Raw genomic sequence first — 12,576 nt, 5'->3', positions numbered from 1 at the left:
GCAATGCAGATGATGTGTATGATGCGATGATGATGCGGCAACTGAAAATAGACACGCGACGAAAACAGAAAGAAAAGGGGAAGCTTCTGGAACGTCGGCATCGGGGTGTCACACAAACATTCTATCAGACTTAGCGAATACTATGGACAATATACACCTTGTGCATAGTAGAGGTTCGACAGTGTGACTTAGCGAATTCCATCAGACTTAGCGAATACTATGGACAATATAGCTAGCTGCATTGTAGAGGTTCGACAGTGTGACAGAGTTAGAACTCAAAGCAAATATTAAAAACACCAGATCCTTATGTTCAGACTTTGCACTGATTAAGCAGATTAAGGGAAACAATCAACACATGCTAAATGTTGTATGCTTTCTCAAGATCAAATCAAAGATGTAAGAGGTGCACGCACGCACGGCGAGCTCGCCACGTCGCCGTCTCGATATCCTCCGGGATACGAGAGGACGAAAAGTGCGCATACTTAGTACAGGAGGTAGACGCGGGCTGTACGCCGACCACTCGACTACTCCGCGAATGGAATGGAGGCGAGCTCCGCCACGACAACGGCCGTCGGTCGCGGACACGAATGGAGCGCGGTGACCACGCGCATCGCGGCGAGCTCGCCAAGAAGAGACGAATTTTCGCATGGACCGAGGAGAAAGGCGCGCGCGCATGCATGCGTCGGCTGAAAGCCGCTCGTTTCGTGCTGACTCGGCAGGCGCCTGCGCTGCAAGGTCACTGCCTCACGCCTGTCGCGTCGGAGAGCGGGAGAGGGAGAGGGGCCTGGCATCCTCGCCGAGCTTTCGCCGAGCTCGTTGTCAGCACGTCGTGGCAGCGGAAGAGTTCACGTGCATGCTCTATTTGTAGCATGTACGAGTATGTGTGGATTAGTCATGTTTTATAAGCATTGACTCACAGCCCTCACGGGTTGGGGGATCTGCCGTCGATGCGGCACCCAGCCCCGCATCACAGCCGAGAGCACATCCTTCGCCGTCTCGCCGCCGAAGGGGAGCGCGCCGCCGGAGAGCAGCACATACATGACAACGCCCGCGCTCCACACGTCCGTCTTCTCGCCGTAGTCGCCGCCGGACACAACCTCGGGCGCGACGTAGTGGTGGTTGCCCACGAGGCCCTCGGCGCGGCCACCGTCGGCGCCGATCCATGCGACCGACCCGAAATCCGCGTCTCAATCTCTCTCCGGCGACGAGGCGGGGCTTGAGCCGCCGCATCGCCCTCAGCCGCTCCAGCCGCCGCGTTGACCCGATCCAGATACTGCGCGGGTAGGTAAATAAAGGTAATCCCTCCTGTCTTTTAGGATGCGTGCATTAGTTTTATAAGATGAGCCGCCATATTTGAAGACCGTGAGTCATATGGGCATATGACACGACCAGGATGATGCGCGGCTAGGAAACATGGTTCAGCGAGATTGCCTGGAATCAGATGGCTGTCTATAGTGCATGTTGTTTATTGCTGAACTGACATACATAATTGTTTCAAAAGTCTGTTGATGTGGTATTAGTGCTGAGATGGAATAATTGCATGTCGAGATAAGTCTGCTGATGTGGCATTAGTAGTGAGATGGAATAATTGCACGTGGAGCTGAGGTGGATAGCCTGCATGTCAAGAGAATTGGGATCAACTTTTTAAGAATGTAAGATTTGTAAATAATTAACTCAAAAAGTATCCTAAAATAATAACACAATAGCATGGAACAATAAAAAATTATATATATGTTGTAGACGTATCACCCTTCTTCTGAGATGCCTTGGTTTTCAAAGGGACGGCCATCACAACTTCGACAAGACATTATCATTTTTTCACGGGGTATCATCATTCCAGGGTGACACACCCATTTTCCTGATTTTCGAAGTACATCTGTATTTCCTCCAATTAAATAACAAACAAGCCTTGTCTTGGTGAAAAGATGCCTTAAAATTAGCAACAGAGTCATGAAATGCGACAGAAAATCAATACATGTGTTAAAAGGAGAGTGTGTACCGATGAAAATAATTCGGGGCAAAATGATGAAGTCACGTATTCATTTGAAATGAAAATATGATTGTCGTTCATAAACAAATAGCACATTGTTTCTTCCCAAACCGTGGCTGATGACACCTAATGTGCGCAAAGTGAGTAGTGCGTTCTGATTGGCCAAACCCAAACCACATAGATCGTATGTCTGCAACGTAGGTTGCACCGAGATCGAACGATAGTCCTTATACCTCTCATCAACACACGTAGTTGTAGTTGGTATTTGATTTATATGCACTAAATGCCCCATGAAAGCTAAAAATGACTTAAATACAACGAACGAGCCCAGAAATGCGCCAGAAAATCAAACCTGGCATATAATGATGATTGCCTACCGTAGGAAAAATGGGAGGAGAGGTGATGAAGACAAGATTGATTGGAATTCAATTTGCCAATTCTTCCTTTGGAACTATGATCCTTCTAGTGATATGTTATGGTTTTCATAGAGCGATCATCGTAACTTATGCCAAAGTTTACCAAAAACACGGGGTCTCGAGATCACGCCATGATGACACACCGATTTTCGTGATTTTCTGAATCCATCTACATTTCGTGTAATTAAATTACCAACATGCCTTATGTAGGTAGACATATCTCACAGCTGGAAGTTTTGAAAATTCTTTTCGTTCCTTGGACAATGAATGAAAACACACAAAGTGACACAAAAATGATTTTAATGCCTTCTTTGCGAGCGCCCACTTGTAGTTGCAGTTGGGATTTGATTTATATGCACTAAACATTCAATAAATAGGAAATTGGTTGAAACATATCAAACGATACATGAAACGTGGCACAAACTCAATACTAGGAAACAACGGTAGGTGCGTACCGTTGGAAAAAATTCGAGACAAAACGGTGATGTCAGGCCTACATTTTAAAGTTGTCACGTTTTAGTTTCAAAAGAATTTATGTTGCTTGTGCACACGGGTTATTATATGAAACAGTTTGCATAGGCCTTTCCGCAAAGCGCCTGATGCTCTTTCTTAACCCTCCCCGCCCCACTCGCGCCCTCCTCCATTTTTGAGCAACATTTCACATATTCAACCCAAACTCCATCGACAGCTGCCACTCTATAAAAATCCCAATGCAATACCTTCCCCCCTCTTGTAATATCTTTCCTTGTATGGAAACCTTCCAATTTGGCATGTTGTGTTTGAAACAACATAGGTTTTGCTTCCATCCTTTGTTGCATCATGGCATCATAAGCATCATGTCGTTTGTGTTGCATAATGTGTGTTCAAGTGCCATGTGAGTGGTTGTGGTGAGATGTGTGCCATTGTTGAGTAAGCACTAGCCGGTGGTTTTTCAAACATGCAAAACCTTGGTTTCTCCAACTAAGGAAAACCCTCATCTTATTTTATTTTGGTGCAGTGTTAAAAGTTATTGTTTTTGGCCAAATAAAAATGTTGCATCTTCCCCAAATATTCTGGTTGGATTGTGGTGAAGTTAATTCTGATGTGAATTGCTTTTGTGCCTTCAAAACCTTGCAAAACAGTTTCAAGTAAATGGATTGGGTGATATTTTGTTGCTATAGAAAAATGCCAAGTCTTTTTTTCTAAAATAGTGTATAATATTGTGAGGCCACAGTATTTTTATTTTTGCAAAACCCCTTTGTATTTTCTGTGTGTGCATTTTAGGTCGCGCTTGGAATAGATGTAAATAATTACCGGTGTATTTTTCTTCCGCATGTAAGTTATTGGCTGATAGTGATTTGCAGGTGAAAACAAAAACGACGACACTTGATCTGTATTTTTTACAAGCGAATTTAAGGTTGAAACGACGTTCCAAATAGGGCCTTAGATGTTTGTGAGGTTGGAAATAAAACACAGGGTGTTCTTTCTTTAAGAGAGAGAGAGAGGCTTACTCGGACCTGCTCCCTCCTCAGCGCGACCCATCAACATAGCTCAGCTGCCTCGCAGCCTAGTAGAGGTCGAGCGCTCATATGCTTCTTCTTCCTCTGTACGAACGACAATCCGCCAGAGCCATGTGTCCCTCTCGGTGATTTGACGGCCACCAGGGTGCCCCAGCCCCTATAAATCGTGCTCCGGTGCCCTAGCCCTCGCCCAAATCCATTTATGCCCCTACCTCCCTCTCACGCCGTCGAGGAGAAGCCTTGTCGCCGTCGCCATGGTCGGCCCATGCAAGTGATTCCTGACGGCCTAGCATCACCGATCGTCGTCCTCGTAGCCACCACAGCTTTGCCGACCCCGTCCGGCTCCGTTTCCACGGAGAAGGGACGCCAAGGCCGAGTGTAGCGCTTTATCATCGTCGTCCCCTCCTTCGGTCTTGTTGACTTTTGACCCCTCCTTCGGTCTTGTTGACTTTTGAACCGTAGATCAAATCACCACCAAAGTTGTACACGCAGTGTAGCTAGCAAGCTAGCAAGATAGTAGGTTGATGGATGATTGATGCATGGTCTAGCCAGTACATGCACGCGTACTTACGTCGGCAGCTCGAAACGTATCGATGAAACTCACCGAAGCAAACGAATCGGTGGCCGCACGTTCGTATCGAGCCTGTTTACTTTGTATTGCTTTTCTTTTTTTGGTGTTACAAGCACCACTCCTAGGATGCCTTTTATACACATCCATAAAGGACTATGAATATAGACTAGGACTAGGTATCCTAATACTACTAAGACTCGGTTTGGCTTTTTCCTAATCCTATGTGTACAGGGCAACGTGATTAACTCACATTCATCCCCTAATCACGATGTCTTTATTTTCGACCTCGGTCCCAAACACGATTGCTGCTTCTCATAACTGTTATCATCGACATGGCCTTTGTCGTCCCTTGCAGCATTTCATGGACCGTCTTTACTGTCGTCGGCTCGTCCGTAGCTTGATGACGACACTCCTTTTTGGTCGTGTCTTCAATCTTCACCTATTTTTTGGTGCTTTGTAGACTTTTCTTCGGATCATCGAGGGCACATCTTTTGAACCTGAGCGTGACCATACTTTGGTCTAAGTTTGAATTCCAAGTTCTTGGCGCTTGCATCAGCCCGTAAAGTGTCTTTTTGAGCTTGTCAACTTCCACTTGTTCGTCTTTCTTCTCATAGCTGAGGGGTTGTTCTACGTACACTTCTTCTGTGTGATCGCCGTTGAGGAAAGTGGATTTAACATCCATATAATGAACCTTCCAATCCTTTTGTGGTTCCAAAGCTAGGAGCACTCTCACTGTCTCGAGTCGAGCAACCGGTGCAAACACCTCATCATGGTCAACTCCTTGACGTTGTGCGTAGCTCTTTCCAACGAGTCTTGCCTTGTACTTCACAACGGCACCCTCTGTGTCCTTCTTTAACTTGTAAACCCACTTCAAACCTATCGTCTTTTGGTTTGGAGTTCGGGTTACCAAAGTCCACGTGCCATTGCTCTCAATCGCCTTCATCTCCTCATCCATGGCTTGCGTCCAGCTAGGACTTTTCCTCGCCTCTATGAAGTTCGCCGGCTCCTCAACTCTGAACAGACATAGTCCGGTGTACTTGTAGACTTTCTTGAACGTCTTGTAGCGATGAGGCCCTGAGTAGTCCGTTGTAGCTTGCAAAGGAGGTGACACAAATTGTGTCGATGTTGATGCACTTGAGGAAGAGGCTGAGTCCCGAGCGTGTCATCAACATCCGCATTGTCGTGACCCTGACCATCATCTTTATGGGCCTCGTTGTCGATGTTGTCGTCGAGATCTCCGCATGTGTCGTGCGCGGCGTTGTCGCTATCTCCTTGCGAACTATGCGCGTCGTCGTCGGTGTTGGCGCCATGATGATCACTACCATTGTGGTCACATTGGTTGGGCATCTTGCCAATCACCTGGACATCCTGCCCTGCATCATCATTAGTTGGAAATTCAACCGTGAATATGTTACCGTTTGGAGCATCGTCGGCTGCGGCTCTCCAATTCCACGCTTGGTTTTCTTCAAACACGACATTGCACGAAATCCGTAGACGCTTGGTTTGTGGATCGTAGAAGCGGTGTGCCTTGGTGCCGGAACTCCTCTCGTATCCGATGAACACCATCTTGGTGCTACGATCGGCAAGCTTTGGGAGGTGCGGCTCCGCCGTCTTCACATGCGCCACGCACCCGAACGTCTGTAGATGACACACATTTGGCTTACGTCCATATATTACTTCATACGGAGTCTTGTCGATCACCGCCTTCGTTGGATCCCGATTGAGAAGATAGATTGCCGTCGAAACAGCTTCTCCCCAGAAGGTCCCTGGCAGGTTCTTGCTCTTGAGTAAACTCCTTGCCATGTCAACGACGGTTCGATTGCGCCTTTCAACGACCCCGTTATGCTGTGGCGTATAAGGTGCCGTGAGGAACCTTTTTATGCCAATCTTCTCGCAGTAGTCGTTGAACTCATTCGACGTAAACTCTCCGTCGCGATCTGTCCGTAGAGCGCGAACCTTCAACTTGTGTTCCATCTCCGTTGCAGCCTTTAGCTTCTTGAATGCTTCAAACGCCTCATCTTTAGATCGTAGGAGAACGACCCACATATATCTCGAGTAGTCATCTACCACAAGGAAGAAGTACTTCTTTCCTCCGTGAGTTGCCGGGGTGATAGGGCCACATAGATCACCATGGAGCAGCTCGAGTGCATCACTTGCATGATAGGTAGACTGAGCAGGGAATGGCCTGCGGTGTTGTTTTCCAACCAAGCACCCGTCACATACTCGATCAACATGGTCGATAACTGGCATCCCGGATACCATCTCCATCTTTGACATCTTCTTCAAGGCCTAGAAGTTAACATGTCCAAATCTAGCATGCCATAATCACGAATCATCATCACTCTTGGCGAGCCAGCACTCCGGTTGAGATTGATCAAGGTTGAGGATATAGAGCATGTTCCGTGTGCGACTAACACGGGTTAGCATGTTTCGGAGGTTGTCGAAGATCGTCATCACTCCGTTCTCGATATCCACCTTGCATTCATTCTCGTCAAGCTTCCCGATAGAGATGATGTTGTTGCGAAGCCGTGGTATGTAGTACACTCCGGTGAGTATGCGATGTTCGCCTGTGAGATCCTCGAAGAGGACAGATCCTTACCCACAAATCTCCACATTTGAACCATCACCGAACTTGACCGAGCCTTCAACATTGTATTCCAGCTTGAGGAATTTCTCCTTGCACCCCGTCATGTGGTTACTGGCACCCGTGTCGAGATACCATGACACGTTCTGATCACCGGATAACTTTGGTGTCACTTTCTTCTCATGAAGTAGAACCTTCCGGCTTGGTTTCACAACCACCGTTTCAGCGAGATCACAAACTTCGGCCATCAGAAGACCTCGACCTTCGTCTTCCTGCTTTGCCAAATTTGCCTTGATCTCCTGCTTGTTAGGCTTCGGACAATCCTTTGCAAAGTGACCCATCTCGTTGCAGTTATAGCACTTAACCTCGAATAAATCCAAGTTCCGTGGCTTCCGCCCTTTAGATTGGTCTGCCTTACCACGACCTTGCGGCTTGCCTTTTCCTTTGCATTTTCCGGTTTGTCCGTCATGCTTCACGTTGCTTGAGCCTTTGACAATATGCGCGCGAGTACATGAGTTGGTCACTACCTCCTCCTTTGCCTTTCCGACAGTCACGGGCATTCTCTTCCCATGTCCGCAGGTGTCCAATCGCATCTGTTACGGTCATGTCGTCGATGTCGTAAAGCTGCTCGAGCATGCCAATGATGTACGTGAATTTGTCAGTCAGCGAACTGAAAAATTTCTCCACAATCTCCGTCTCATCGAGGTTTGCACCAAGCGCGCGGATCTCTCCCACCAAAGTAGTAGGACGCATGGTGTAGTGGTTCACCGATTCAGTTTCCTCTATCTGCAACTTGTGAAATTGGCGCTTCAACACTTGTTCCCGAGCCTTGGTGACGCGATCTTCTCCGATCCTCATCTTCGTGAGTGCGTTCCAAGCCTCTCTTGCCGTCTCGAACTTCGCCCATGTCATCAGCACGGAATCCGGCACGGACTAGGTTATGGCGGCCATGGAACCTTCGTCGGACTCGTCATCGACGTCGTCGTCCGTGATTTCCTGCCACACTCGGAGGGTTCGGAGAATAATCTTCGTCTTCACCGCCCACATGCCATAGTTGGCATCGGTGAGCATCGGGTACAGGATGGGGATGTTGCGATGCGCCTGGATATTGACGCCGCTCGTTCCCCATCCACTGGTCGCTGACTTGCTTCCCTTCTTCACCTTGTCGCCGTTCTTGTTCGCCTTGGCGGACTTGACCGACTCAGCATCGATGTCCATCACCGTATATCGTAGATCGTCGAGGCTCTAGATACCAATTGTTGGCTTTTGAACCGTAGATCAAATCACCACCAAAGTTGTACACACAGTGTAGATAGCAAGCTAGTAGGTTGATGGATGATTGATGCGTGGTCTAGCTAGTACATGCACGCGTACTTACGTCGGCAGCTCGAAATGTATCGACGAAACTCAGCGAAGCAAACGAATCGGTGGCCGCAGGCTCGTATCGAGCATGTTTACTTTGTATTCCTTTTCGTTTTTCTGGTGTTACAAGCACCACCCCTAGGGTGCCTTTTATACACATCCAAAAGGGACTATGAAAATAGACTAGGACTAGGTATCCAAATACTACTAAGACTCGGTTTGGCTTTTTCCTAATCCTATGTGTACAGGGCAACGTGATTAACTCACAGGTCTCTCCTTCGCGCCTCCGGCCCGAGCCGCCTCGCCATCGCATTGTCGTCCCCGCGCGCGTGGTAAGGGAGGTGAGCACCCCCCCTCTGACCCCCTCGTAGACGCACTTAGCTCTCCGTGCGTCGCCGTAGTCTGTCGTCGCTCCGTCGTCGCCGCACATCCTATAGTTAGCAACTGCATCAGTTTTTGCACCAGCAGCTGTATCGCTGCATCAGCAGCAGCAGTAGGTTGCAGCAGCAACAGTTGGCGGTAGTACATCAGCCGCAGCGCGCGCCGCGTCGAGTCGCCGTGTCGGCGCTGTGCATTGCGCAGCCCTCGCCGGAGTTGCACCGGTGGCTGCATGTAAAGCTGGCCCATTTTGAGGTGTTACCTACACTAGAGCCCCCCTAAAAGCAACAACCGACTCGCAACCTAGTGGCAACAGAGCCACGCCTCCACCTAGCATTCCCGGGTTCGATCCCACCCCCGGGCAATATAAAACCTCATTTTGCTTTGGTGAATGAGACCCTAAAAGTGGGTCCTTGGCCCCACATGTCATACTCTAGGGTGCCCAGGGGTCTATGCCAACGGGACCCCTATCATATTGTTTTTCGTAATGTGTTATTAATTTTTGTGTGGATATTCCATATTTGCAATATGTCCAGATATGGACACTGCCATTTTTGGCATATGCTGTTTTGGGTGTTGATGTGATATATAAGTCAAATAGCATTTTGTTTGTATTTTCCTTGCTGTTTTGTGTAGTTTTATACATGCAAGTATAGGACTGTGATATATGGAAATGGGAAAAATCCAAGGAATCCATTGGTGTCATTGGATTTCACTTTTGAGCAAGTTTGCAAAACTGTCAGTTTTTGGTGAGATGACATTTTGTCATTTTTGTAGGATTAATCCTATGCATGCTATGAAGTTGGTGCCAACATGAAAGTTCTAGATTTTTACGTTTACTAAGGCCCGGAATTTTTTCTAGCCTGTTACTCTTGTGAATTAGTGGATCCTTTGCTGTTTTCAAGGGGTGAAAATATTGTTGTTGGGTAGCTAGAATAATTCTAAGTGTGGGAACCATTAGTTTCTTCCCCTGCTGCGAGTATGGTTTCCATGAGTGTGTTGATCTTTGTTAGTTGCACCAATGGCATGAAATGGAGTGGTTAAACTCCTCTACCTCTTGATGCCTCCAGTCTGTTCATAGGATTTGGCACCGTAGTTTAGTTCCTTGTCAAAATTGACACTTTGTTGAAAATGGCAAAAAGTGAAAATGTTAGAATCTCACAAAGTGTGAGTTTCTCCAATTATTTTCATGCCCTGTAGATCTGTTCATATTAATTTTTCTGTGGGGTTTTAGCCCAAGCAGTGTACTAGTGATTGCTAGCATTTGTGTTCTTGTACAACTCGTTAAATTTTGTGCCTTAAGGTGGGCTGTAGCTACTTAATTCCTGTGAGTAAAGTGGTAATATGCTGGATGTGGACAAATTGTGTGTTATAATGTTTTGGGCTTTGTGTGAGCTATGCTTGATGGATTTGTGTGTTCTTCACCTCTATTCCACCTGGAATTTGATGCTTGTTCGAGTGGAAACCTTGGAATGCCAAGTGGATGCCCATAGCAATTGGTATTTTGTTGTTATATCTTTGTAGCCCTCGTAACTTGTTTTGTAGTTTCCGAGAGCTATGTAACTCGTTTCGCGACGTTCTTTATATGCTTTTGCACCGTCTTCACGTGTTGCATCCATTCCTGCCATGTTCATGCGAGTATAAATAAGATAACTTGTGGTTCTGTCTAGAATAGTAATAACTCAAGTAATGCATGAAAGATGACTAATGTAGGAATGCCATGCTTCCCTTCAGGACACACATGCATCATATTTCTTGTAGCACTGTCATTTTCTCGTGTTTATTGGTTGCAATTTTTTTGGGTTGCATCGGGAGCCGAGAATGAGTTCAAGGATTATGTTGAGTACGTTCAAGAAGATCAAGAGTCGTTCTAGTCTGAAGATCTCACAAGCAAGATGATCATGACCTTGACACCGTTTCTAGCTTTGTTATGCATAATTTATATGGGACATCAAACATTGCCATGAAACCTCTAACACTTCCCCTCCTAGCAAATATTGTTTGGCTAAGTTAGGCTTGCTCAATCATTTCATTAGCGTTGCTAGTTGCAGGTGCAAGCTGGTCCATGTGATAATATGGGTGATTTGATTATCATCTTACTTACATGCTTCTTAATTAATGCAACTATATACTTGGTGAAAGTTAGAAGGCCCTGCCTTTTGCTAGGTGATTTGTTCTGCTTTTGTCGCCTTAGTTTCGGCTACCGGTGTTTTATTCCATAATTGAGCGCTCCTAAGACGTTCCGAGTTGTTATGAGGACACCTTGGTAAATCGTTTAGCGTTAAGGCTTGTCTCACAAGACCCAACTTTGGTGTCAATTGTTAACCACTTAATAGAAAACATAGGGAATAACTACCCCCAAGAACTTAATCAACCCCGGGCCAGTGCTCCTCATGAGTGTTCGTCCAAAAAGGAGTGCAAGCGGGGCCACCGCGAGGAAACTCGAGGATTGGTTTTCCCCATAGCTAGTTCCATCCGCCGTGTCCTAAGAACGAGATACGCGGCTCTTATCGGGTTCGTCAACACGTCGGGTGGTCTTGCTGCACATGTCTTACCTTAATGATATATCTTGTGCATTGGGATTCCGGTGATACTTTGCGTCTTCTCAGAGTTCAGGTTTTCCACTAAGGAATCCGACGAGATCGGGAGTTTCGTGATCGAGGATTTCTATGCGGCCTGTGGTTATTTGTGATGGATTAGTTGGAGAACCCATGTAGGGTTAAATCTTTCGAAAAGCCGTGCCCACGGTTATGTGGCAAATATAGAAACTTTGTTAACATCCAGTTCTAGATAACTTGAAGTAAATTAATTAAACCCTTCCAACTCTGTGCGTAACCGTGACTGTCTCCTTCAGAGTTCCTTCTCTGATCGAGAACATGGTGGGGTTATGTCTGACGTAGGTAGGTGTTTAGGATCACCTAGTGATTATTCTTAGTTAAATAACGTCATGCGTAGACCATCATATCTTTATTTCTTGTTCAACGTAAGCTAGCCACCATAAACGCTTAGGTTGTTGCAAACTCAAACACATACCCCATGCTCACCTAATAATTTAGTTAGATTCGGTACCAAGGTCATGAAATTGTTGAGTCCTTATGGCTCACGGATTACTACGACCATCCACAGGTATAGGTACCCAGATACAAATGCTTATGAGGAAACCCAGCTGAAGTGGGAGTTGGACGAGGACAATGGCCGGCTGTACGTGACGTGCCGCAACGACTAGATGCATTTGGTCGTGATCATGGGCCTAGAAAGGCGAGATAGCATTAGCTTTTGTCGTTTATATTGTCCGTAGATGGACCCTCTTTTCTATCTGAATAATGAATGATTGTGTGGAATTGTAATTTAGCTGCGGCGAGTGTAAGCCGAATCTTAATACTCTTGCATCTATTATGTATTGCAATGTTTATCTTGCTTGTGAAACGCTTAGATGCGACCCTTTCCCCTTTTGAAGCCTCACCCCAAATAAGGAAAATGCCGCATCTTAGACGTTACAAGTTGGTAATCAGAGCCTTACGACCATAGGAGCTTTTGGTAGATCGAACTTGGCCAAGTCGAGTCTAGTGAAGAAATGTTTTGAGTCTTAGTTATATTGGAAAGTAGGTTAGTTTTCTTTCTCCTCTTCTATGCTCTGGTGAGCTTCATGACTTAGGAAATTTTATTTCTACTCCTCTTCTCGCTCAAAAAAATTTAGGATCACGCGGGTATTTTGGAATCTATATGATGCGGATGTGACGGAGTTTTGTGTTGGTACCTCATGTCTGACTTGATTT

The 12,576-nt window shown here is 46.4% G+C and overlaps 1 long non-coding RNA gene across 1 annotated transcript; it reads left to right on the top strand.

Annotated features, from left to right (window-relative positions):
• The first annotated feature begins 308 nt into the window (after positions 1 to 308).
• On the top strand, positions 309 to 12,193 carry LOC123410711. The gene is made up of 2 exons (XR_006613091.1): positions 309 to 1,295; positions 11,927 to 12,193. It is a non-coding gene; the product is annotated as an uncharacterized LOC123410711 (long non-coding RNA).
• Positions 12,194 to 12,576: the final 383 nt, after the last annotated feature.

This window comes from Hordeum vulgare, chromosome 7H (genome assembly GCF_904849725.1).
Source record: "Hordeum vulgare subsp. vulgare chromosome 7H, MorexV3_pseudomolecules_assembly, whole genome shotgun sequence".
Classification (NCBI taxonomy): Eukaryota; Viridiplantae; Streptophyta; class Magnoliopsida; order Poales; family Poaceae; genus Hordeum; species Hordeum vulgare.
This window is presented reverse-complemented; position numbering and strand designations above follow the sequence as displayed.